The sequence below is a fragment of the Bombina bombina genome, chromosome 1 (assembly GCF_027579735.1).
Source record: "Bombina bombina isolate aBomBom1 chromosome 1, aBomBom1.pri, whole genome shotgun sequence".
NCBI lineage: Eukaryota > Metazoa > Chordata > Amphibia > Anura > Bombinatoridae > Bombina > Bombina bombina.
The window spans coordinates 421118313-421143674 of NC_069499.1; positions in this window are offsets into that span (position 1 = coordinate 421118313).

The window sequence follows — 25362 nt, forward strand, 5'->3', positions numbered from 1 at the left end:
GTACAATCTTTTCCTTTATTGTAGGGTTGAGGCAGGATTTGTTTCTGTACAGGGCACCTAGTTTTGGATAGAGTTTAGATGTAATTATTTCTATGTGGAGGCCAAAAGATAGATTAGGGTCTAACAACATACCCAAGTATTTGAAAGAGTTGACTGCGGTCAGTGTGCAATTTTATTTTATTTTGATGCGTAGATAGGAATTTTGCAGTTTGTGTAATTTAGGTCCCGTTCCAAAGATCATTGTGACAGTTTTGTCAGTGTTTAGGAAGAGGTTTTTTTTTTTGAGATCCACTTTTCTACATCTGTGAACTGGTCTTGGAGCACTGCCTCAAGCTGCGGCAGATCGGATTTGTTTGCATAGATTACTGTGTCGTCTGCGTACATGTGTACAGTTGAGGATTTGCAGACATTTGGCAGATCATTTATGAATAATGGGAATAGAAGGAGGCCGAGAATGGAACCTTGGGGAACACCACACCTGACTGGGATAGGGAGAGAGTCGTTGTCAGAAATGGAGACATACTATGATCGATCCAATACATATGATCGAAACCAGGTTAGCGGACGATCACCAATACCTGAGTTTTTTTAGTTTGTGCAGTAATATGTCGTGGTCTACTGTGTCAAAGGCCTTTGCAAAATAAAGGAAAATTGCTCCAGTTAGGTCTCCTTGTTCCATGCCAGTTTGGATGTTGTTGCAAACTTTTAGGAGGGCAGTTGTAGTGGAGTGATTTGGGCGAAAACCTGATTGATCAGTTAGATTGTTGGTAATACTTGCATAATTGCGTATGGACGCATTTTCTAAGATTTTTTACAATAATGGGAGCTAGCTGAAAGCCAATGATATGAGGCATATATGTGTATCCACCAATCAGCAGCTTCTGAACCTACCTATGTATACTATTTAACAAAGGATACAAAGAAAACAAACCAATTACATTATTGAAATCATTTGGAAAGATATTTAGAACAGGGTGCTGCAACTCTGTGTGAGTACCCTGTGCTTTCTCATAATTACATTTTAGAAAGACATTGAGTTGCACATAAAGCACCCTCTTTAGTTTTTTCATCTTTGGACACACTTAGATAACTTTGAGACTGAATGAGGTGCAGCTGTTATTTCTGATATCCATACACACAAGATTGCCTTCCACCAGGAATTGAATCCATCCAGAATACACCATATTTTATGAACATTAATGAACTCTTTATACATGAGAGATACATTTTTATTTGTGATTTATATTTAATTTACATAACTTATACTGTGTATAGGTATTAGCGCCCCCCTAGGGGATTTTTAGGGAATCCTAAAAGTTGGTTATGAAAGAAAAAAATATTGGGTTTCATGTCCCTTTAACTACCTGTGGCTAAATGCCTGGATAACTGAAAGCAAATGTAGCATCTAGGGCTGTGTGTTTTTGACTGTTTTGTATGTGTCTTGGAAAATTAGAAAAATCTTTGTCACCCTTGTTTGTATCTCAGTTAAAGTGAATGTAAATTTTGATGATAAAGTGCCCGTTTTTTAAAAATTCGATTAAAAACAGGGGCACTTTAATTCATCAAAATTTACATTTCACTCCTGTTGTGAAAAAAAAAACGTACCTTTTAATCTTGACAGCAGCTCCAGCTTCCTCCACCTGTTGCAAAGCCTCTTCCTGGGTCTAAAATGAGAAATCCGGCTTCCTCCAATCACGGCGTTGAATCATACTCTGATTCCCCCGGGGGGGGGGGGGGGGAAGCCGTGATTGGAGGATGACCTATCCATCATTTCTGAACCATTGTTGGTTCACAACCAGGGTAGCGCTTGCTGATTGGTGGCTACATTTAGACACCAATCAGAAAGTGCTACCCAGGTGCTGAGCCAAAAATGGGTCAGCTCCTATGCTTACATTCATGCGTTTAAATAAAGATAACAAGAGAACTAAGAAAAATTGATAATAGGAGTAAATTAGAAAGTTGCTTAAAATTCCATGCTCTGTCTGAATCATGAAAGTTTAATTTTGACTAGACTATTCCTTAAAATGCCTGAGTGTCTGAAAGGTGAGACAGCGGTGTGTATGTTTATAAAATTTGGCCTTTCGTGAGTGAAAAACATAATTTATGTAAAAACCTGATAAATTAATTTCTTTCATATTGGCAAGAGTCCATGAGCTAGTGACGTATGGGATATACAATCCTACCAGGAGGGGCAAAGTTTCCCAAACCTCCATATGCCTATAAATACACCCCTCACCACACCCACAATTCAGTTTAACAAATAGCCAAGTAGTGGGGTGATAGAAAAAGGAGTAAAAAGCATCAACAAAGGAACTGGAAATATAATTGTGTTTTATACAAAAAAATCATAACCACCATAAAAAGGGTGGGTCTCATGGACTCTTGCCAATATGAAAGAAATGAATTTATCAGGTAAGTTCTTACATAAATTATGTTTTCTTTCATGTAATTGGCATGAGTCCATGAGCTAGTGACGTATGGGATAGTAATACCCAAGATGTGGTATGCCAAAGAAGAGCCACTAGAGAGGGAGGGATAAAAATAAAAACAGCCATAAATCCACATCCAAAAAAATAAGTTTTTCTTATAAGCAGAGGAATTAAACTAAAACAGCTGCCTGAAGAACTTTTCTACCAAAAATTGCTTCCGAAGAGGCAAATACATCAAAGCGGTAGAATTTAGTAAATGTATATAAAGAAGACCAAGTTGCTGCTTTGCAAATCTGATCAACTGAAGCTTTATTCTTAAAAGCCCACAAAGTGGAAACTAATCTCGTTAAATGAGCTGTGATTCTCTGAGGCGAGGCCTGACCCGACTCCAAATAAGCCTGATGAATCAAAAGCTTTAACCAGGATGCCAAGGAAATGGCAGAAGCTTTCTTACCTTTCCTAGGACCAGAAAAGACAACAAATAGACTTAAAGTCTTCCTGAAATCTTTAGTAGCTTCAACATAATATTTCAAAGATCTTACAACATCCAGAGAATGTAATTATCACTCCAAAGAATTCTTAGGATTAGGACACAAAGAGGGAACAACAATTTCCCTATTAATGTTGTTAGAGTTCACAACTTAAAAAATTAAATGAAGTCAGCAAACCTGCCTTATACTGATGGAAATACAGAAAAGGAGACTCACAAGAAAGTAGTTCAATATCCAAAGAATGCATAGGCTCAAAAGGGGGAGCCTGTAAAGCCTTCAAAACCAAATTAAGACTCCAAGGAGGAGAGATTGATTTAATGACAGGCTTGATACGGACTAAAGCGTGCACAAAACAGTGAATATCAGGAAGTTTAGCAATCTTTCTGTGAAATTGAACAGAAAGAGCAGAGATTTGTCCCTTCAAGGAACTTGTAGACAAACCTTTATCCAAACCATCCTGAAGAAACTGTAAAATTCTAGGAATTCTAAAAGAATGCCAGGAGAATTTATGAGAAGTACACCATGAAATATAAGTCTTCCAAACTCGATAATAAATCTTCCTAGAAACAGATTTACGAGCCTGTAACATGGTATCAATCACTGAGTCAGAGAAACCTCTATAACTAAGCACTAAGTGTTCAATTTCCATATCTTAAAATTTAATGATTTGAGATCCTGATGGAAAAACAGTCCTTGAGACAGAAGGTCTGGTCTTAACAGAAGTGGCCAAGGTTGGCAGCTGGACATCCGGACAAGATCCGCATACCAAAACCTGTAAGGCCATGCTGGTGCTACCAGAAACACAAACAATTGTTTCATGATGATCTTGGAGATCACTCTTGGAAGAAGAACTAGAGGCGGAAAGATATAAGCAGGTTGGTAAAACCAAGGAACTGCTAACGCATCCACCGACTCCGCCTGAGGATCCCTGGACCTGGACAAGTACCTGGGAAGTTTCTTGTTTAGATGGGAAGCCATCAGATCTATTTCTGGAAGACCCCACATCTGAACAATCTGAGAAAACACATCTGGATGGAGAGACCACTCCCCTGGATGTAAAGTCTGACGGTGGAGATAATCCGCTTCCCAGTTGTCTACACCTGGGATATGTACTGCAGTAATTGGACAAGAGCTGGATTCCGCCCAAGAAAGTATCCAAGATACTTCTTTCATAGCTAGGGAACTGTGAGTCCCACCCTGCTGATTGACATATGCCACAGTTTTGATATTGTCTGTCTGAAAACAAATGAATGGTTCTCTCTTCAACAGAGGCCAAACCTGAAGAGCCCTGAAAATAGCACGGAGTTCTAAAATATTGATTGGTAACCTCGCCTCTTGAGATTTCCAAACCCCTTGTGCTGTCAGAGATCCCCAGACAGCTCCCTAACCTGAAAGTCTTGCATCTGTTGTGATTACAGGTAGGAGGAACAAAAGAGGCCATTGAGCTATATGATGGTGATCTAACCACCATGTTAGAGAGAGAGTCAAACATTGGGATTTAAGGATATTAATTGTGATATCCTTGTATAATCCCTGCACCGTTGATTTAGCATACAAAGCTCAAGAGGTCTCATATGAAAACAAGCAAATGGGATCGCGTCCGATGCTGCAGTCATGAGACCAAAAACCTCCATGGACATAGCCACTGAAGGGAATGATTGAGACTGAAGGTTTCGACAAGCTGAAACCAATTTTATTCATCTCTTGTCTGTTAGAGACAGAGTCATGGACACTGAATCTATCTGAAAACCTAAAAAGGTGACCCTTGTCTGAGGAATCAAGGAACTTTTTGGTAAATTGATCTTCCAACCATGTCTTTGAAAAAACAACACTAGTTGATTTGTGTGAGATTTGGCAGAATGTAAAGACTGAGCTAGTACCAAGATATCATCCAAATAAGGAAAGACCGCAATACCCTGTTCTCTGATTATAGAGAGTAGGGCACCAAGAACCCTCAAAAAGTTATTGGAGCTGCCGCTAGGCCAAAAAGTAGAGCGTCAAATTGATAATGCTTGTCTAGAAAAGAGAATCTCAGAAATCGATAGTGGTCTGGATGAATCGGAATATGAAGATATGCATCCTGTAAGTCTATCGTGGACATATAATGACCTTGCTGAACAAAAGGCAGAATAGTCCTTATAGTCACCATTTTGAAAGTTGGCACTCTTACAAAATGATTTAAAATTTCAGATCCAGAACTGGCCTGAATGAATTTTCTTTCTTTGGGACAATTAATAGATTTGAATAAATCCCCAGACCCTGTTCCTGAAACGGAACTGGTATGATTACCCCTGAAAGTTCTAGATCTGAAACACACTTGAGAAAAGCCTGAGCCTTCACTGGATTTGTTGGAACGTTAGAGAGAAAGAATCTTCTCACAGGAGGTCTTACTCTGAATTCTATTCGATACCCTTGAGAGACAATACTCTGAATCCACTGATTTTGGACAGAATCTGCCCAAATGTTTTGGAAAATGTTTAATCTGCCCCCCACCAGCTGAACTGGAATGAGGGCTCCACCTTCATGCAGACTTGGGGGCTGGCTTTGGTTTCTTAAAAGGCTTGGATTTATTCCAACTTGAAGAAGGTTTCCAATTGGAACCAGATTCCTTAGGGGAAGGATTGGCTTTCTGTTCCTTATTATGTCGAAAAGAACGAAAATGATTAGAAGCTTTAGATTTAACCTTAGATTTTTTATCCTGAGGCAAAAAAACTCCCTTCCCACAGTGACAGTTGAAATAATATAATCCAACTGAGAACCAAATAAATTGTTACCTTGGAAAGAAAGAGATAGTAATCTAGACTTAGATACCATGTCAGCATTCCAATATTTGAGCCACAAAGCTCTTCTAGCTAAAATAGCTAAAGACATAGATTTAACATCAGTTTTGATGATATCAAAAATAGCATCACAGATAAAATGATTAGCATGTTGAAGCAAACAAACAATTCTAGCCAAATCAGGATATGTTTCCTGTTGTGCTAAGCTTTCTAACCAAAAAGTTGATGCAGCTGCAACATCAGCCATAGATATAGCAGGCCTAAGAATATAGCCAGAAAATAAATAAGCTTTCCTTAGATAAGATTCAAGTTTCCTATCTAAAGGATCCTTTAAAGAAGTACTATCTTTCATAGGAATAGTAGTACGTTTGGCAAGAGTAGAGATAGCCCCATCAAGTTTGTGGATTTTTTCTCAAAACTCCAATATAGCTACTGGCAAAGGAAACAACTTTTTTAAACCTAGAAGAAGGAATAAAAGAAGTACCAGGCCTATCCCATTCTTTTGAAATCATATCAGAAATAGCATCAGGAACTGGAAAAACCTCTGGAGTAACCACAGGAGGTTTATAAACAGAATTTAAACGTTTACTAGTTTTAGTATCAAGAGGACTAGATTCTTCAATATCCAAAGTAATCAACACCTCTTTTAACAAGGAACGTATATACTCCATCTTAAACAGATAAGTAGATTTGTCAGTGTCAATATTTGAGGTAGGATCTTCTGAATCAGATAGATCCTCATCAGAGGATGATAATTCAGTATGTTGTCGGTCATTTGAAATTTCATCAACTTTATGAGAAGTTTTAAAAGACCTTTTACATTTATTAGAAGGTAGAATACCAGACAAAGCCTTCTGAATCGCATCAGCAATAAAATCTTTTATATTCAGAGGGATATCATGTACATTAGATATTGAAGGAACAACAGGCATTGTACTAATACTGATGGATACATTCTCTGCATGTAAAAGTTTATCATGACAACTGTTACATACTACAGCTGGAGATATAATCTCCGCTAACTTACAACAGATACACTTAGCTTTGGTAGAACTGTTATCAGGCAGCAGGATTCCAACAGTTGTTTCTGAGACAGGCTCAGATTGAGACATCTTGCAAATGTAAGAGAAAAAAACAACATATAAAGCAAAATTATCAATTTCCTTATATGGCATTTTCAGGAATGTGAAAAAAATGCAAACAGCATTTGTTTGTGCAAGGAAACCTGTTGTCAACTAAGACGCCGGAAATGATGAATTTGCGTCACCAAACGTACCTTCGCACCAAAAAAATTCTCATGCCAAGAATGCAATAAATATCAGCGTCTTGCGACCTCGCGAACCTAATTTTGCCCACAAAATTTAGTGAAAAAACAGTCAATTTGAAGAAAAGACTATACCCCAGGTAAGAAAAAAAATAATAACTTCCTAAATATTTTCCCAATTTTGAAACTGATAGTCTGCAAAAGGAAATATACATAAAACCTGACTCATGGCAAATATAAGTACAATACATATATTAAAAACTTTATATTAATACATAAAATGCCAAACCATAGCTGAAAGTGTCTTAAATAATGAAAACATACTTACCGAAAGACACCCATCCACATATAGCAGATAGCCAAACCAGTACTGAAACAGTATCAGTAGAGGTAATGGCATATGAGAGTATATCGTCAATCTGAAAAGGGAGGTAGGAGATGAATCTCTACGACTGATAACAGACAACCTATAAAAAGATTTCTAGTGAGGAAAACCATTGAATCAATAGGTGATACTCCCTTTACATCCCTCTGACAAACACTGTACTCTGAGAGGAATCAGGCTTCAAAATGCTGAGAAGTGCATATCACAGAAGAAAATCAAGCATAAACTTACTTCCCCATCTCCATATGGAGGCAAAGTGTGTAAAACTGAATTGTGGGTGTGGTGAGGGGTGTATTTATAGGCATTTTAAGGTTTGGGAAACTTTGCCCCTCCTGGTAGGATTGTATATCCCATACGTCACTAGCTCATGGACTTTTTCTAATTACATGAAAGAAATACAATTTCAGAGTTTTTACCTAATATAAGTATCAATAAAAATGGGATCTCAGCTAATACATCTTGGTGATATATCTCATTCTTGACTTTTGGCCTTAAATTATCTTGGCTATTTAAATATATTAGTCCTGTATTTCATTTTTAAGAATATAAATATACTATTATGTTTATAAACTGCCTATAACTTTTATAATACTATGACATTAAGTTCTTATTACATAATAATTTTTAAAATAAGAATTATGCAATATGTAGGTCATACTTTCTCCCAAACAGATATGTATTTAGAATAGCTTGAAAAGTGATGAGAAACGAGCAATGAGAATCGTTATGGGCAGAGCAAATGGTCTGGCAGAAGAGTATTTGCAGTCAAGGGCAGAGCTATAAGGCAGTGATGTGTTACTGAGATTTTTATATGTTAGGGTCAATATTTTGAATTGCATTCTTAAGGCTAAGGGAAGCCCATAAATACATTGGCAGAGCGAGACAGGAGAGGAGGAGTGGTATGGAATATGAGCTTTGCTGAGGCATTCATGATGAGTTGCAGAAGTGGCAGTTGTTAGTTTTGGAGGCCAGAGAAGATGTATTTTTAGTGACTAAGGCAGGAAATTGTGAGTAAGTTTGTTGAAATCATATTTGTGTCTTGTGTGAGGAAGTGCCTAGTTTTAGAGATGCTTTTAATGTGGAAACAGTAAAAATTAGCCAAGGACTGAATGTGAAGCGCAAATAAAACTTTTGATATATAGGTGACTACAAGACAGTAAACATAAGGATCTGAAGTAATGGTTGTGTTGTCAATAGTTATTGATATGGAAGGGGTAAAGTTAGTGAATAAAGGATGAGGAGGAGAAGCTCTTTTGAAATGTTGAACTTTACAAAATGAGAAGACATCCACAATGAGATACTGAATAGTCCTCTTGTAGTGGGTACTGGATGAGTTAGAAGAAGTGAAAAGTATAAGTATGCATATGTATAGCAAAGGGAGAACAATTATGATGAGGATGATGATTATGGGAAGTGACTTGTTATATGGGTTCCAGAAAAAGTTACAGACAAATGTTTTTGACTCTGGTGATATTGCTAAATGGGACTGTGAAGGCTTTGAAGACTATGAAAAAGTGAAAATGTGTGGAAGTGATGGGTTAGCTGATGATTTTATTTCTATATTTTTTTTAGGTGGGGGTAATTTGATCATCGAGTATGCTTGTAGTTTGTGTCAGTTGGTATACAATAGGGAACTGAATAGTGTGTTTGTTTCTTGTTAAATATAGATCACAAAATTATTGTCAATGTGAAAGCTGAGAGAATGTCTTGTACTGGGGAGAAAAATTTGCTGAAATTTGTTTCGGAATGTTAGAGTTAGTAAGATTCTAAAAAGAATGAAGTGTTAGATTAAATCTATGTTGGAATATATGAGGAGAAAAGTGGTTGCAAAGATATTTTTCCAATAAATTTAGTATCAAACTAGGCACTATTGAGCAAAGTCAATTGTCTCTGATTTGTTTTTGTTTCTTTGATTATTAGAGAGTGTAAAAAATAATCAAAATGATCAAAAATATTTTTTTTATACCTAATCCCTGTCATGATTTTGTCTGTTCATCGCCGTGTCACCACGGCTCCCGGATCTTCTCTGAGTAAATGACGTTACGTTGCTTAGCAACGTGACGCTTCCTCCGACACACCCCTCTGATGACGTCGCCGCTCCTGCCTTTAAACCACGGCGGGAGATCTTACTCGGGGCCCGTTTGTTTGTTCCCCTTGGAGTTTGTGAGTACCATACCAAATTCTGTTTTATATTCCTGTGTACCGACTTCTGCCTGCCTGACCAAGCCTTTTGCCTTAACCCTACTTCTGATGTTTGGATACCGACTTCTGCCTGCCTGACCTTGCTTTTGCCTTATTCTATTACTGATGTTTGGATGCCGACTACTGCCTGCCTGACCTTGCTTATGCCTTTCTGTTTGTTATAAGCCTGCTTAAAGGGACATTTACTTTCAAACTGCAAAAGAGAACTTTGCCTTTCTGTTTGTTATAAGCCTGCTTAAAGGGACATTTACTTTCAAACTGCAAAAGAGAACTTTGCCTTTCTGTTTGTTATAAGCCTGCTTAAAGGGACATTTACTTTCAAGCTGCAAAAGAGAACTTTGCCTTTCTGTTTGTTATAAGCCTGCTTAAAGGGACATTTACTTTCACAAGCTGCAAAAGAGAGCTTAGCCTTTGTGTTTGTTATAAGCCTGCTTAAAGGGACATATACTTTCAAGCTGCAAAAGAGAACTTTGTCTTTCTGTTCGTTGCAAACCTGCTTAAAGGGTCTTTTACTTTTTCAAGCTGCAAGAGATAACTTTGCCTTTTTGTTACAAGCCTGCTTAAAGGGATATTTTCAAAACTCAAATAAGAGCATTATCTTTGTATTTTTCTAACCAGCTTAAAGGGACGTTTTTTCCTTTGTGGCTTCCTTGCATACTGGAACAATTATTATTTTTGTTACCATTCTCATCTGTTTCCTGAGTGGGTCACGTCCTGGTTATTTCTCAGTGTGCTAGCGTGTGCTTTCTATTCACGCTAGCAGTTGGGTTGCATCCCGGACTGATTCCTAAACGGCTGACAATCCCTACTACAATAAAAAAGACCCCCAAAATAAAAAGACCCCCTAATCTAAACTACCAATAACCCTTAAAAGGGCCTTTTGTAGGGCATTGCCCTAAGTTAAACAGCTATTTTACCTCTTTGTATGGGCATTGCCCTTAAAAGGACATTCAGCTCTTTTACTGCCCGTAAAAGGGCAATCAGCTGTTTATCAAGCCCCAAAAAACCCTAATCTAAAAAAAAACACCCCAAAAATTAAAATAAAAAAGCCTAAGCTCCAAATAGGTACTCACTGTTCCTCAAGTCCGGCGGAGGACTTCTTCCAGATGGATCCATCATCTTCTATCTTCATCCGGAGTGAAGGAGGTACAGAGCGGAGGTGCAGAACTGTGTTCCCGATGCCTGGATCCTCAATGGCGGAGGTCCTCGGCGGCGTGGAGGCTCCCCTTCATGCGATCGTCCTTTGCACACTGAAGATTTAATGCATGGTACCACATATTTATTGGGGTACCTTGCATTCCTATTAGCTGAAATTTTGAAATCAACCAATAGGATGAGAGCTACTGAAATCTTATTGGCTGATTTGAGGGGTCCGACAGGGGTAGCTCAGTCTCTCCTGTTCGTTTTTTAACTTGCTTACTCTTGTTGAAAATATGCCTTATTGAACCTACTATAGCCTTCCCAGCCTCTGTTCTTTAATAGTGTAATGATACAAATAATTAGCCCTCGGATTGTAAGGGCTTAGTCTATATTTAAACACTTTAAATTTTGACAGAGGACTGGGTGATACTCTAAATATTGGTTCTTATACTTTATTGCCATAGTGCAATCAACAGAGTTTAAGTGCTTTTATTCTTTCAGCTCTGTTATTTGAGTGTGTGTGAGTTCCTTGTTGATTTAATAAAGTTTAATTGTGTGAATGGAATGGAACTATTTTAATTTAAATATACTTTCGTATCAGCAGAGTTAACTAGTACTATACTATTGCAGTATTGGTTTTCTTTTCTTAAACTGGATTGTATCCTCTATTACAATTAGTTTAACTAGTTGTTGAGGATTTCAGTAGCTCTAATCCTATTGGCTGATTTCAGAATGTCAGCCAATAGGAATGCAAGGTACCCCAAAATGATTGCGGTACCTTGCATTCAATCTTTAGTCAAAGATAGACATCGGATGAAGAGGAGCCTCCATGCCGCCGAGGAACGCCACCGTCTAGGAATGCCGCCGCAGAGGATCACCGCCGTTGAGGACCAGCGCTGAGTATCCAGGCATTGGGAACACAGCTCCGCACCTCCGCTCCACGCCGCCTTCACTCAAGATGAAGATAGAAGATGATGGCTCCGTCTGGAAGAAGACCTCCGCCAGACTTCAGGAACAATGAGTACCTATTTGGGGCTTAAGTTTAGGCTTTTTTTTATTTTTGGGGTGTGTTTTTTTAGATTAGGGTTTTTTGGGCTTGAAAAAGAGCTGATTGCCCTTTTAAGGACAATTTCCATAAAAATGCCCCTTTAGGGGCAATGGGTAGTTTAGTTTTTTAGTGTTAGTTTTTTTTATTTTGGAGGATTTGGTGGGTGGGGGATTTTTACTATTAGGAGGGACTTTTAAGGGCTATTGGTAGTTAAGTACAGTATTAGATTAGTGGGTGTTTTTATTTTGGACGGGATTTTTTATTTTTATAGGGGTATTAGTTTAGCTTTAAATTTTTTATTTTGGATAACTTTGTTTATTTTTTTCTGTAATTTTACTTTTTTATTTTTTGTATGCCAAGGAGTGGTGGATGACATATTAAAATTATTAGTCACATGAGTGATGTCAGAGTTGTATACGTTTGATGAGAAAAGTACAGGTAAGTGTTTTTTGTAAAGTGAGTGGGTTTAAAGTGAATTGAAATAGCTGTGTGTATAATTTGACAAAATTTAGAATATCTCCCTATGCTCTTTTAATGACCAGTGTGTTAAAAATTCATCAAGCAAAGCAGAGATTTTAAACCACTTTGCTAATTGCAAATCTAAGAACTTGCTTTTACAGGAATATGACAATTCTATTACAATAAGCTGAATGAGCTTGAGCTATGTTTTAACAAAACTAGTGGTGTGACTTCTGTTTAGGGGTTTTTCCATTTCATGTTAAAAGAGTTTTTCATAATGTTAGAGCATTTGAAACATTGTGGTATTACTTTACCATTTTTTCAGCTCCTGGCAAGAAACACAAAATGCAAGTATTTAAAGAGGTGCTTTATTTTATATTATGAATAGTCAACCTTTTGTATAGGACATTTTAGTTGCATTATTAAATAAGGTAATTGGGATAGTTGTAGGGAGGGGATGGCGATAGATAAGTCTGGGAAAAGATTTACTAAATGTAGTGAATGTTTTTAATTTAATATATGTATTCAGAGTGGTAATACTTATAATAACAATAACTTATATAGCGCTTTTCTCTGGTATGGACTCAAAGCGCTTTACACAAGGTGCATTTGAGTAAAAGGGTTAGAAGTTACAGTTTTATTCCCTAAAGGCCAGTTTAAACATGTAGGTCTTGAGTCTTCATTTAAAAATGTCCAGGGAGGTGGCTTTTTTTCACTGTTCTGGGGATAGTGTTTCATAGAGATGGGGCAGAATGGCTAAAAGCTTGCAAACCACATTTGTGGTGACTTCTTGGCAAATTTAGCTTCCGGGCATGTGATGATCGAAGAATGTGAGTTAGGACATAGTGCACAAGTAATCTTTTAAATAGCTTGGCCCTAATCATGCATAGCTTTATAGGAAAGCAGGTATCTCTTGAATAGTATGTGTCATTTTCTTTTCAGCCAGTACAGGGAATGGAGGATGGATGTCACATGACAAAATTTTAACTGGGCAGCTAGCAGCTTTGCTGCAGCGTTTTGTACCAATTGAAGGCAATGCAGTTGTTTTTCTGGGAGACTATAATGAATCGTATTACAGTATTCCAAAGAATGAGGCTTATACTGTGGCTGATATGTGATGTTTCATGGAAAGTTTACTGTTAAGCACAACACCAATATTTCTTGAGGTTTGTAGTTTTGATCCTCTACATTTCAGACCAATTTGTTGATCTTGTTGCAGCTTAGTTATCATACTATCTCTACCCATCACAAGTACTTCTGCTTTGTCTGGGTTTAGTTTTAACCAAATGGCATTTATCCATTCCAAGAGATCAGCAAGACATTTATTGACTGTTTCTACTGGAACGTTTGAGTTTGAATTGAAGGAGATGAATATGTGTGTGTCATCTGCATAACAGTAGTAGCTGAGGCCATGCGGCCTTATGATATCTCCCATAGAAAGCATTTACACTTGAAATAACATGGACAATGGAACCCTGTTGGACTCCACACACCAATGGGAAAGGTGCAGAGGTGTATACTCCAGTCCAGATGACACCCTATGGGTTCTGTCAGACAGAAATAATTTGAACATCTTAGAACTGTACCACTTACAGACATCCTGCTAGCAGTTTAGTAAAATGTCATTGTCCACAGAGAGGTCAAGAAGGATAAGTAATAAACACTCACCCCTGTTTTTTTAATCAAGAGATCATTTAGTACCCTCACCAGTGCAGTTTAAATACTATGCCTTGTCCTGAAACTTGACCGAATGAGTCATAAATATTGTTTGTTAACAGCCATGTGTAAATATTTAGTGAAAATGTCTTTATAAAACAACATATTTATTTTGTTTAATTTTCAAATATGTAGATTATGAGGTTGTAGGAAAGACTTTCATGGACTATCTACATCTTGAATGCAAAATACATAAAAAACTGAATCTGGATCATGGAAGAGGAATTTAAAAGTTTGTTAGAAGATGTCAATATCTTGAAGCACTATAGATAGGCGTATGTTGTATGAAAGATGGAAAACTAGAAGGCATGAATTTGAAAATATGTGTTTATGGTGGGGATAGGTGATGCATGTTACTAATATATGTTCTTTTTTACTTTTGTAACTGTTAAGAGAGCAAGGAGGGAAAAGGAAAAGTATGGAGTATGGATTGCAAAGGTGATGGATTGAATGAGAGAGTGAATTGGAAGGAGCATCTCATTGTTGCATTGCTTGGGATGTTCCTGGACGTGATAAAAAGGTATAAAGATGATGGAATATATAGATTTACTGTGAACAAAAGTTTATGTATGTTTTTGTGTAGCTAGTGGAATGAAAGTGAACTGAGAACTGTTGTAAGGTGATTCCTGGAAGGAGATAGTACTATGTTGATGGCCTATACAGAAAGGAGTTGTAAAAGTTTTGGGTATTAAAGGACCATTAAACTTGACATTTTTGAAAGGAATTCAAAAATGTTCATACGTCCCTTCCTAGAGTAAAACAATGTAGGTTATAGCTGTGGTTAATATGACCTCTTGTTGATTTGTTCGGCCTGGTATTGGCCTCAATAATAGCTACTTGTAGCAGGTTGCATAAATGTATAAAATGAGGATCTTTATTTAATTAAATTTGACTGTATCTTTATGAATCTATTTACATGTTCACGTGTTGACGTCAACAAAATAATTCTGCGATTTCACATGTTTTCAAGATGTCAAATTGTGTCTTTTTTTTTGTCTAATACTTTTTTTTATCCCCAATAAAAGATTATTTAAAAAAAAAAAAACTTGCCATTTCAACAACGTAAATTATCATGTGCCCGAAAATGGGCAAATTTTCCCATTTGCGGGCGCGCGTTAAATAACCAGCCATTACAAGTGGATGGTTATTGCAAATTTGGCCGTTTTCGGGCATGGGATACTTTAGCCCGAAATGTTTCATTATTGCAAGTGAAACATTATTGCAATTGTAGCTGGGGTATCTGTCACAGCAATATACATTCATTATTTATTTTGCTGCCTCAGCACAATGTTATCTATATGGCACTCACTAATGCCCTCTAGTTGTAAAAAAATAACAAAATGCATTCAGATAAGAGGTGGCCTTCAAGGGCTAATAAATTAGCATATGATCCTACCTAAGTTTAGCTAAGAATACCAAGAGAACAGAGCAAATTTGATGATAAAAGTAAATTAGAAGTTTAAAATTACATGCCCTATCTGAATCATGAAAGTTTATTTTTTTACTAGACTGTCCCTTTAAGTTATATTTAGACGTATTAATTAGGAAATAACGGTTTAATAATGAAAATAAGGTTTTGTGGCAGAATTAAAGGGATTTAGTATAGGACAAGGGGCGGGACTGGTAAGGGGTCTAAGGTGTTTGTGTGTGTTTCTGTTTGTATGTATATATAGATGTATGTGTATGAATCTATGTGTATGTAGATATAGATATAGATGTACGTGTATGTATCTATATGTATGTAGATATAGATGCATGTGTATGTATCTCTATGTATATATCGATACAGATGTATGTGTATGTATCTCTATGTATATATAGATCTAGATGTATGTGTATGTATCTGTATGCATATATAGCTATAGATGTATGTGTATGTTTCTGTATGTATATATATATAGATATAGAGGTATGTATCTGTATGTATAGAAAGATATAAATGCATGTGTATATGTCTGTCTGTTTGTATGTAGATATAGATGTATGTATCTGTTTGTATGTATATATAGATATAGATGTATGTATCTGTATGTACAGTATATATACAGGGAGTGCAGAATTATTAGGCAAATTAGTATTTTGACCACATCATCCTCTTTATGCATGTTGTCTTACTCCAAGCTGTATAGGCTCGAAAGCCTACTACCAATTAAGCATATTAGGTGATGTGCATCTCTGTAATGAGAAGGGGTGTGGTCTAATCACATCAACACCCTATATCAGGTGTGCATAATTATTAGGCAACTTCCTTTCCTTTGGCAAAATGGGTCAAAAGAAGGACTTGACAGGCTCAGAAAAGTAAAAAATAGTGAGATATCTTGCAGAGGGATGCAGCACTCTTAAAATTGCAAAGCTTCTGAAGTGTGATCATCGAACAATCAAGCGTTTCATTCAGAATAGTCAACAGGGTCGCAAGAAGCGTGTGGAAAAACCAAGGCGCAAAATAACTGCCCATGAACTGAGAAAAGTCAAGCGTGCAGCTGCCAAGATGCCACTTGCCACCAGTTTGGCCATATTTCAGAGCTGCAACATCACTGGAGTGCCCAAAAGCACAAGGTGTGCAATACTCAGAGACATGGCCAAGGTAAGGAAGGCTGAAAGACGACCACCACTGAACAAGACACACAAGCTGAAACGTCAAGACTGGGCCAAGAAATATCTCAAGACTGATTTTTCTAAGGTTTTATGGACTGATGAAATGAGAGTGAGTCTTGATGGGCCAGATGGATGGGCCCGTGGCTGGATTGGTAAAGGGCAGAGAGCTCCAGTCCGACTCAGACGCCAGCAAGGTGGAGGTGGAGTACTGGTTTGGGCTGGTATCATCAAAGATGAGCTTGTGGGGCCTTTTCGGGTTGAGGATGGAGTCAAGCTCAACTCCCAGTCCTACTGCCAGTTTCTGGAAGACACCTTCTTCAAGCAGTGGTACAGGAAGAAGTCTGCATCCTTCAAGAAAAACATGATTTTCATGCAGGACAATGCTCCATCACACGCGTCCAAGTACTCCACAGCGTGGCTGGCAAGAAAGGGTATAAAAGAAGAAAATCTAATGACATGGCCTCCTTGTTCACCTGATCTGAACCCCATTGAGAACCTGTGGTCCATCATCAAATGTGAGATTTACAAGGAGGGGAAACAGTACACCTCTCTGAACAGTGTCTGGGAGGCTGTGGTTGCTGCTGCACGCAATGTTGATGGTGAACAGATCAAAACACTGACAGAATCCATGGATGGCAGGCTTTTGAGTGTCCTTGCAAAGAAAGGTGGCTATATTGGTCACTGATTTGTTTTTGTTTTGTTTTTGAATGTCAGAAATGTATATTTGTGAATGTTGAGATGTTATATTGGTTTCACTGGTAAAAATAAATAATTGAAATGGGTATATATTTGTTTTTTGTTAAGTTGCCTAATAATTATGCACAGTAATAGTCATCTGCACACACAGATATCCCCCTAAAATAGCTATAACTAAAAACAAACTAAAAACTACTCCCAAAACTATTCAGCTTTGATATTAATGAGTTTTTTGGGTTCATTGAGAACATGGTTGTTGTTCAATAATAAAATTAATCCTCAAAAATACAACTTGCCTAATAATTCTGCACTCCCTGTAAAGATGTATGTGTATCTGTTTGTATGTATATATAGATATATGTATGTGTATCTGTCTGTTTATATGTATATTAGATGTATGTGTATGAATGAATGTGTAAAGTCTTTTATGCATTAGTTTCATAGATATAGTATCGCATGGAACTAAATGAAGAACTCCACTACGTGAATGGATTTTTTATGTTCACCGTTCGAATGATGTCCAACATGAATTATACTTTACACACCTATAGAAGTCAATTATGTGAAAGATTTAACCCACCCGCACTATCTGACATGCAGATATTAGCATGTGCTAGACTATTGCTCAAGCAATAAAGAATGACTTTGAACTTGCAATATAAGTCCAAAAATGGAAGTAGTATGGATTGTGCTTGAACAATTTTAATTTACAGTAGTGCTAACATTTTTGTGCTTCACTTGTAATCTTAATTATATATAATTAACAAATATAATATTTTATTTTTGCCACCTTTTCTTCTACTTTAACTATGAATTGATTGTTTGATCACTGTAGGAGCTGATGTGTTTCTAACAAGCCATGGAAAAGGATAAACTAACTTAAGGGACTTTACAAGGTATGTGTCCCTTGACTGCAAAATGATACAAATTTTGCTAACAAAAAGATGGTTTTCTATTAATTAAAATATTTGTATTGTAAGCAGATATTTTGCAATGCAGTGCTTAACTGTGTATGTATATATATATATATATATATATATATATATATATATATATACACATATATACAGTATACACATACATACAAACACATAAGAGTTGTATTTTTAATAATTATCACCTGATGTTAAAGAGACAGAAAACCCCAAAATTTTCTTTCATGTTTTGGATAGAGAATACAATTTTAAACAACTTTCCAATTTACTTCTATTATCAAATTGGCTTCATTATCTTGTTATCCTTTGCTGAAGGAACAGCACTGCACAACTAGCTGCTAGCTAAACACATGTAGTTAGCCAATCACAAAAGACAAATGTGTGCAGGCACCAATCAGCAGCTAGCTCCCACTAGTGTTGGATATGTGCGGATTCTTTTTCAACAAGAGATACCTAGAAAACGAAGCACATTTGAAAATAGAAGTGAATTTAAAAGTGTCTTAAAATTACATGTTCTATCCAAATCATGCAAGTTTAATTTTGACTTTCCTATCCTTTAAATATTTTTTTTAAATATCTTTTTATTGAGAGAGTACATGTAAATACATAAGGTCACATTGTAAGTTCCAACATAATTAAGGAAAATAACACTTTGATAGTCTGAGAAGCATATTCCTATTGTTCATTTTACATGTAACAATCTCTCATATTTTTTATTTTTCATTTATTAAATGGGGGAGAGGATCAATTCCCCTTACTCCCCAACAAATCCTATTAACAATTTAATCTTAAATCTAACCTAACTAAACAATTATTAAACTACAAATTAACATCCCTTTATCATCAACGCTAATGATATTATTCTTCTCTGCCCTTATTCTATATCGATCCTTGAGGATCCAGCAAGGAGGAAAGAGAAAAAAAAAAAAAAAAAGAAAAAAAAAAAGAAAGTATAAAGTAAAGTATGGTAGGACCTATTGTCCGTTCTCCCCTCCATGTACCCGCCCCTCCTGGGGAAGCAAAATATGATTCCATTCTCCCCATAGAGAATCTTCTAAGAATTTACTGGTGTGTCTAAATGGTGAGAGTACTTGCCTCTGGACCTCCAGTTCAAATGTTAAAATTAATCTACGCCATTTTCGTAAAAACAAATTCAGCCTATTACAGTCGTCTACCCTAACGTCAATCTGCTCTATAAATAATTGTGTTCTCAGCATCCTACGGAAGTAGGCCACTGTAGGAGCCGTTCTATCAGTCCAGCGCTTAAGTATGCTTTTCCTTGCTAATAAGATAACCAAGGTCAGTTCTGAGTCATGCTGTCTGTATTGTTTATCCCAATTCAGGAACAGTACATCATTAGGACCAAGGACAATCGGGATATTCATCTTTTTGTTAATCCAGAATTGTAATTTACTCCAAAACTGCCCTATCATCGGGCATTCCCATATACAGTGCAGCAGACCAGGGGCCTCCGCGGAGCACTTGGAACATTTATTGGGCCAGTCGGGAATTCATTTAGCCAATCGGTTGGGAGTCAAGTATGCTTTGTATAAGAATTTAGTTTGGGTTTCTCTCAGATTAGCGAAAAGAGTAGTTTTCCTAACCTTTTCAAATCCCTCCCGGGCCTCCTCCCATGTAATGTCCTTGATTTCTTCCCGTGCCCATCCTGCCAAAAAGGTAGATTGTACCTGTAGCATTCGGTTTTGCAAGTAGGATTGATATATTTCGGATATGGAAAATCTACCCATTTTAAAGAGAGATTGAGTGAGTCAGAAAGGCGACCCCTCCCAGAAATCTGGATTGTCTTTAATCAGTGTGTCCACATAGTGGCAGGCCTGTAGATAAGCATAAAAATTATTGTTTGGGAGGTTATGCTCTCTTCGCAGCAAGGAAAAAGGTTTTAAGGATCTTGTCAGCGGATCTAATAGCGCCCCAATGTTTCTCAATCCTAAACTCTCCCATTGCATAAAAGGTTTTGTGTCCCGCCAGAAAGTCAGGGTTCCCGCTAAGGGGAAGAAAAGCAAAACTATTACATGACTTTTTAAAAAGTCTATGGGTCTGGTACCAGGCCTTCAACGGATCTCGATATCCGAGATTTCCATTTAGTAATTGGCTACCCTAGATTTTGCCATGTGTGGTAAATATGACAGTGAGATATCTCCTAGAATTGCGCACTCCAATTTGTGTCTATAGAAATGTTGTGTGCCAACTTGCCAATCCAGTACCAGTCGAACCAGTGCCGCCCAATTGTATAATTTAAGGTCCGGTAGGGACAAACCGCCGTTAAGATACAACATGTTCAATTTATCAGAAAATATGCGGGACTTGCCTCCTCGCCAAATAAAGTATCGCATTGCAGAGTTTAGAGCTTTTTCATAATTTTTAGTAAGTAGGAAAGGCAGCATAAATAGCGGATACAGGAGACGTGGTAGAACCACCATCTTGAGAAGGCTAACTCTACCCGCCAATGATATAGGGAGAGACTTCCAACTTTTCATCTGGCTGCACAACTTGACGCACAGCAGCATCAAATTGACCAAATACATTTTATTAGGGTTTACAGGAATCTGAATACCCAGGTAAGTTATGGTTTGATTTGCTATTGTAAACGGATAACCGTAGTCCCGTTTCTTAGCTTTGTGTAGCCACAAGATCTCAGTTTTTTGCATATTAGCTTTATACCCTGAGAAAGATCCTAAGTTCTGCAATGACTTCAAAATGGAGGGGATATGATTACTGTGGTCCTGCACAAACAACATCATATCATCCGCATACAATGCTAGATGTTGTGGGTCTCCTGCAACGTCAATCCCCAGGAACACCTGTCTCAACCTAACCGCCAATGGCTCTAGAGCCAGATTAAACAGCAGCGGAGACAGGGGACAAACTTATCTCGTGCCCCGCTGTAAGATAATATTGGAAGAAAACAAGTTATTGACGCATATATTTGCAATTGGGGATGAGTAAAGATTTTTTAATAAAGGTAAGAAAGGAGCCCGATAGGTTAAATCTGGTCATAGTGTGAAAGAGGTGTCTCCATTCAACCCTATCGAAGGCCTTCTCTGCATCCAAGGACAGCAGGAAGGCCTCCGGGAACAGTGTAGACTATTCAGACTGTCTCTTGCTCCAATAATATTGAAGTATCTGTAATACTTGACGTACATTCACCGCTGACGATCTCGCTAACATGAAACCGGTCTGGTCTTTATGTATCAAATCCGGTAAGATAAATTTAAGGTGGTCAGCTAAAAGTTTTGTTAAAATTTTATAGTCCGAATTTAGTAGTGAGATCGGTCTATATGATTCCGGTAGGAGGGTGTCTTTTCCTGCTTTGGGGATAAGGGTGATGTATGCAGCCGAGAAAGTATTGGCTGGTCTATCCTCTCCGGAGAAGTAGCCCGAGTACAACTCAGTGAGTACTGGGACAACTCGCGGTTTTAGCAGTCTATAAAATTCTATGGGCAGTCTGTCCGGACCTGCCGCTTTGCCTAAAGATAACGCTATGATCGTCTTATCTACCTCTTCCCTAGAGATGTGTGCATTAAGCTTATCCAATTGTTCTTTTGAGTTTTGCGGTAACTCGATGGAGTCCCAGAACTCCTGCAAGACTTCCTCCGATCCAGACCAATCACTGGTGTATAGTTTAGAATAGTAGGCAGCGAATGCCTCAGCAATATGCTTAGGGTCTTTAACAAGTTTCCCTCATCTCTAAGGGTGGCAATGAAGCGCGTAGATGTCTTTAGGTTGACCAAGGAGCCCAGTAGTCTGCCCGATTTATCCCCGTACCTATAGTACCTGCCCTTAGTTCGTAATAGAGCTTGAGGCTTGGTAGGCCAGAAGTGCATCATATTCTTTTTTGTTAGCGATATATGTCTGGTGGTGGAGCCATGTGGGTTCACTCCGATAAGTAGTATAGGAGGTACCTATGTTTTCCCTCAACTTCTCCAACCATTCCACTTGTATTTTTTTCCAACGGGACAGAAAAGCCAAAATATCTCCGGTGAGTACTACTTTTGCCGTTTGCCAGAAAAGTTCCGGATTATGCAAATGCTGCATATTGTTAGTTTGGAAATCATCCCAACACTTTTCCATATAGCACTGGAATTCCTGGGGTGCACTCAGATATTGCAGAAATCTGAGAATTTGGTGGTTGCCCGAGGGAGGTAAAGTGTCTAAAAAGAGGCCTATGGGTGCATGGTCAGAAACAATCACGTCCCCTATTTTGGCATCTACAGCTTGAGGGATTAGGGAGTTGGAGGTTAAAAATAGATCAATGCAGGACATAGTAGGGGAGGCCCGGGAAATACAAGTAAAGTCTTTGCCATCTGGGTTTAGCTTATGCCATATATCTACCACCCCCAGCGAGGACGCCAGAGTTTGGAAAAATTTTAATTCAAATTTGCTTTTGACCTTAGGTCTAGGCCCCCCATCATCTCTATCGGGGTCCCTGAGCCTGTCACACTGTGGGTTGGGAGTTAAATTGAAATCACCACCCACTTTAAGGGCAGAATCCAAAAAAGGTGTCAAAATTCGAATTAAATTTTCCCAGAATGCTTTAGTTTTTTGATTGAGCGCATAGATATTGCACAATATGTATTTTTTGCCAGCAATTTTGGCCTGAACAATGATGTATCATCCCTCTGGGTCCCTAATTATCATTGTGTCCTCTATGTCTAATTTCTTTCCAAATAGTATAGCCACTCCTCTACTGGCACTTTTGTAAGAAGCAAATTCAACCCTCCCTACCCATTCTGTCTTCAGTTTAGCATGCTCTAGGTCAATCAAATGCATCTCTTGAAGAAACACAATATCTGCACCTTTCTTTCTTAGGTGCGTAAGAATGGTTTTCCTTTTAATGGGGGAGTTTATTCCCCCCACATTCCAAGAGTAAATACTAAATTTTAATATCCGTTATGATACTCTTGCGTGCGCGGGGAGGAGAAAAAAAAAAAAAGGGGGGGGGGGGTAGGGAAGAAAAGAGGATGTTTCACATCCACCTTTATGCTGGATCCCCACAGAAAGAAAAAAGAAGAAAAAGAAAAAAGAATTCCAGGTAAACCCCACCATGTGTCCGTGTTCCAGATAGCTCTATAATAAAGCCTATTTCCTTCAACGTTACCCTTATAAACAGTCAGGGGCAATATACCGTACAAGATTTGAATGAACCTTACAAACTTAAGTGAAATAACTTTTCCTGGGCACATGATTCTAAAAAATTAGTAAATTAGCCAGGGGTTGTAAACATGACCTAATGTCCCCAGTAAGGATCCTTCAAAATTGTTATTCTGTCTTCCACATTCCTCTACATGACTTTGGGGCAAGAGAAAACCTTTAACCTGTGTAAACTCGTGTAGCCTAAGCTGATTTAACTCAATTATAACCATTAACCATATTAATAAACTAAAATAATATACACAGAAGGCCCAGTTGTGGGGGGCCTCCCAATAAAAAAAGCATCATCTTTGTTCTGGCTATGGAAGCCATCACTCAATCTGTAAAATATAAATCCTTCTTATCCCTAGCCCACTGGGAACTATCACCCTTCTCCTCCCCTAGAATGTCCAGGGCTCCTGGAGCCATTTTCTGCGTCTAAGTATTCTTGTGTTGTTTGCGGGGAATCAAAAAATTTGGGGCCTCTAGAGGTAGCTATCTTGAGCTTAGCCGGGTATAACATATAGGCCTGCCTGCCCTCTCGGTGTAGCTTAAAACAAATTGAGGAAAATTCTCTGCGCCTTTTCATCAGATCTACCGAGTAGTCCTGAAACAACAGGATTCTAGAGTTTTCATATGTCAGGGTCTCAACCTTTCTATATGCCCTAAGGAGAAGGAGCTTGGTCTAAAAGTGAAGAAACTTAATCATGACAGGGCGCGTCTGCACATTGTGATCCATGGCTGATCCATCTGGGCCCACCCTATGCGCTCTCTCGTCACTGCCTACCAAGCTTTTAGATGGGAGATCTAGCAATAGGGGGAGGGAGGTTTCCACAAATTTTAAGATGTCAACTGGCTTTACTGATTCAGGGAGCCCTAGTAAGCGGACATTATTTCGCCTTGAGCGATTCTCAAGGTCGTCAATTTTTTGTTGCAATGCTAGGGAGTGTTTTTTCTAGGGCTTCTAATTTACCAGAATTAAAGGGACAGTCTACGCCAGAATGTTTATTGTTTTAAAAGATAGATAATCCATTTATTACGCATTCCCCAGTTTTGCATAACCAACACAGTTATATTAATATACTTTTAACCTCTGTGATTATCTTGTATCTAAGCCTCCGCAAACTGCCCCTTTATTTCAGTTCTTTTGACAGACTTGCAGTTTAGCCAATCAGTGCCTGCTCCCAGATAACTTCACGTGCACGAGCACAGTGTTATCTATATGAAATACATGAACTAACACCCTCTAGTGGTGAAAAACTGTTAAAATGCATTCTGAAAAGAGGTGGCCTTCAAGGTCTAAGAAATTAGCATATGAACCTCCTAGGTTAAGCTTTCAACTAAGAATACCAAGAGAACAAAGCAAAATGGGTGATAAAAGTAAATTGGAAAATTGTTTAAAATTACATGCTCTATCTGAATCATGAAAGTTTATTTTGGCCTAGACTGTCCCTTTAACAACCTGCGTGTCCTCAAGGTCAGAGATCCTGGTCTCTGCTTCTGTTACTCTCGCTGAGAACTGCTTTACATCCTCTGTGTCCACACCTTTTTGAAGGTTTTCTATTTTGGGCAAAAACAAAGTGGAAATTTGTTTAACAATGGGGTGTGGGCCTAGCATATGGCCCTCTTGTGATGTCTCATAAGACTGTGGTTGTCCCACAGTGTCAGATCCCAGTTTGGCTCTGCGATCAGCATTTTTATTGCGGCTCGCCATTAGGTCTTGAATAAGATATTTCTCCATACACAATAGCAATAAACTTTAAAACACAATGGACATCAGATATGCGTAGTGTAAAAATCACACACATTTTTAACTCTTCACAGAATACAGTTGAATCTATACCAGTATATCCCCTGCAGATGTGCAGCGTGCTGTAAATAAAGGTGGATGGTTAGGCATAGAAAAATACATCACACATATAGACCTACAAAGTAAAACGTATCCTGCAGTGAGCAAGGGGCACACTCAATATTCATGTACTCCTCAGCACAGTCCCAAAACATACAGGAGGAGTACAGGCCAGCCAAAGGCCAGTCTCGTAAAACACAGAACGGTGGCAAACACACTCCC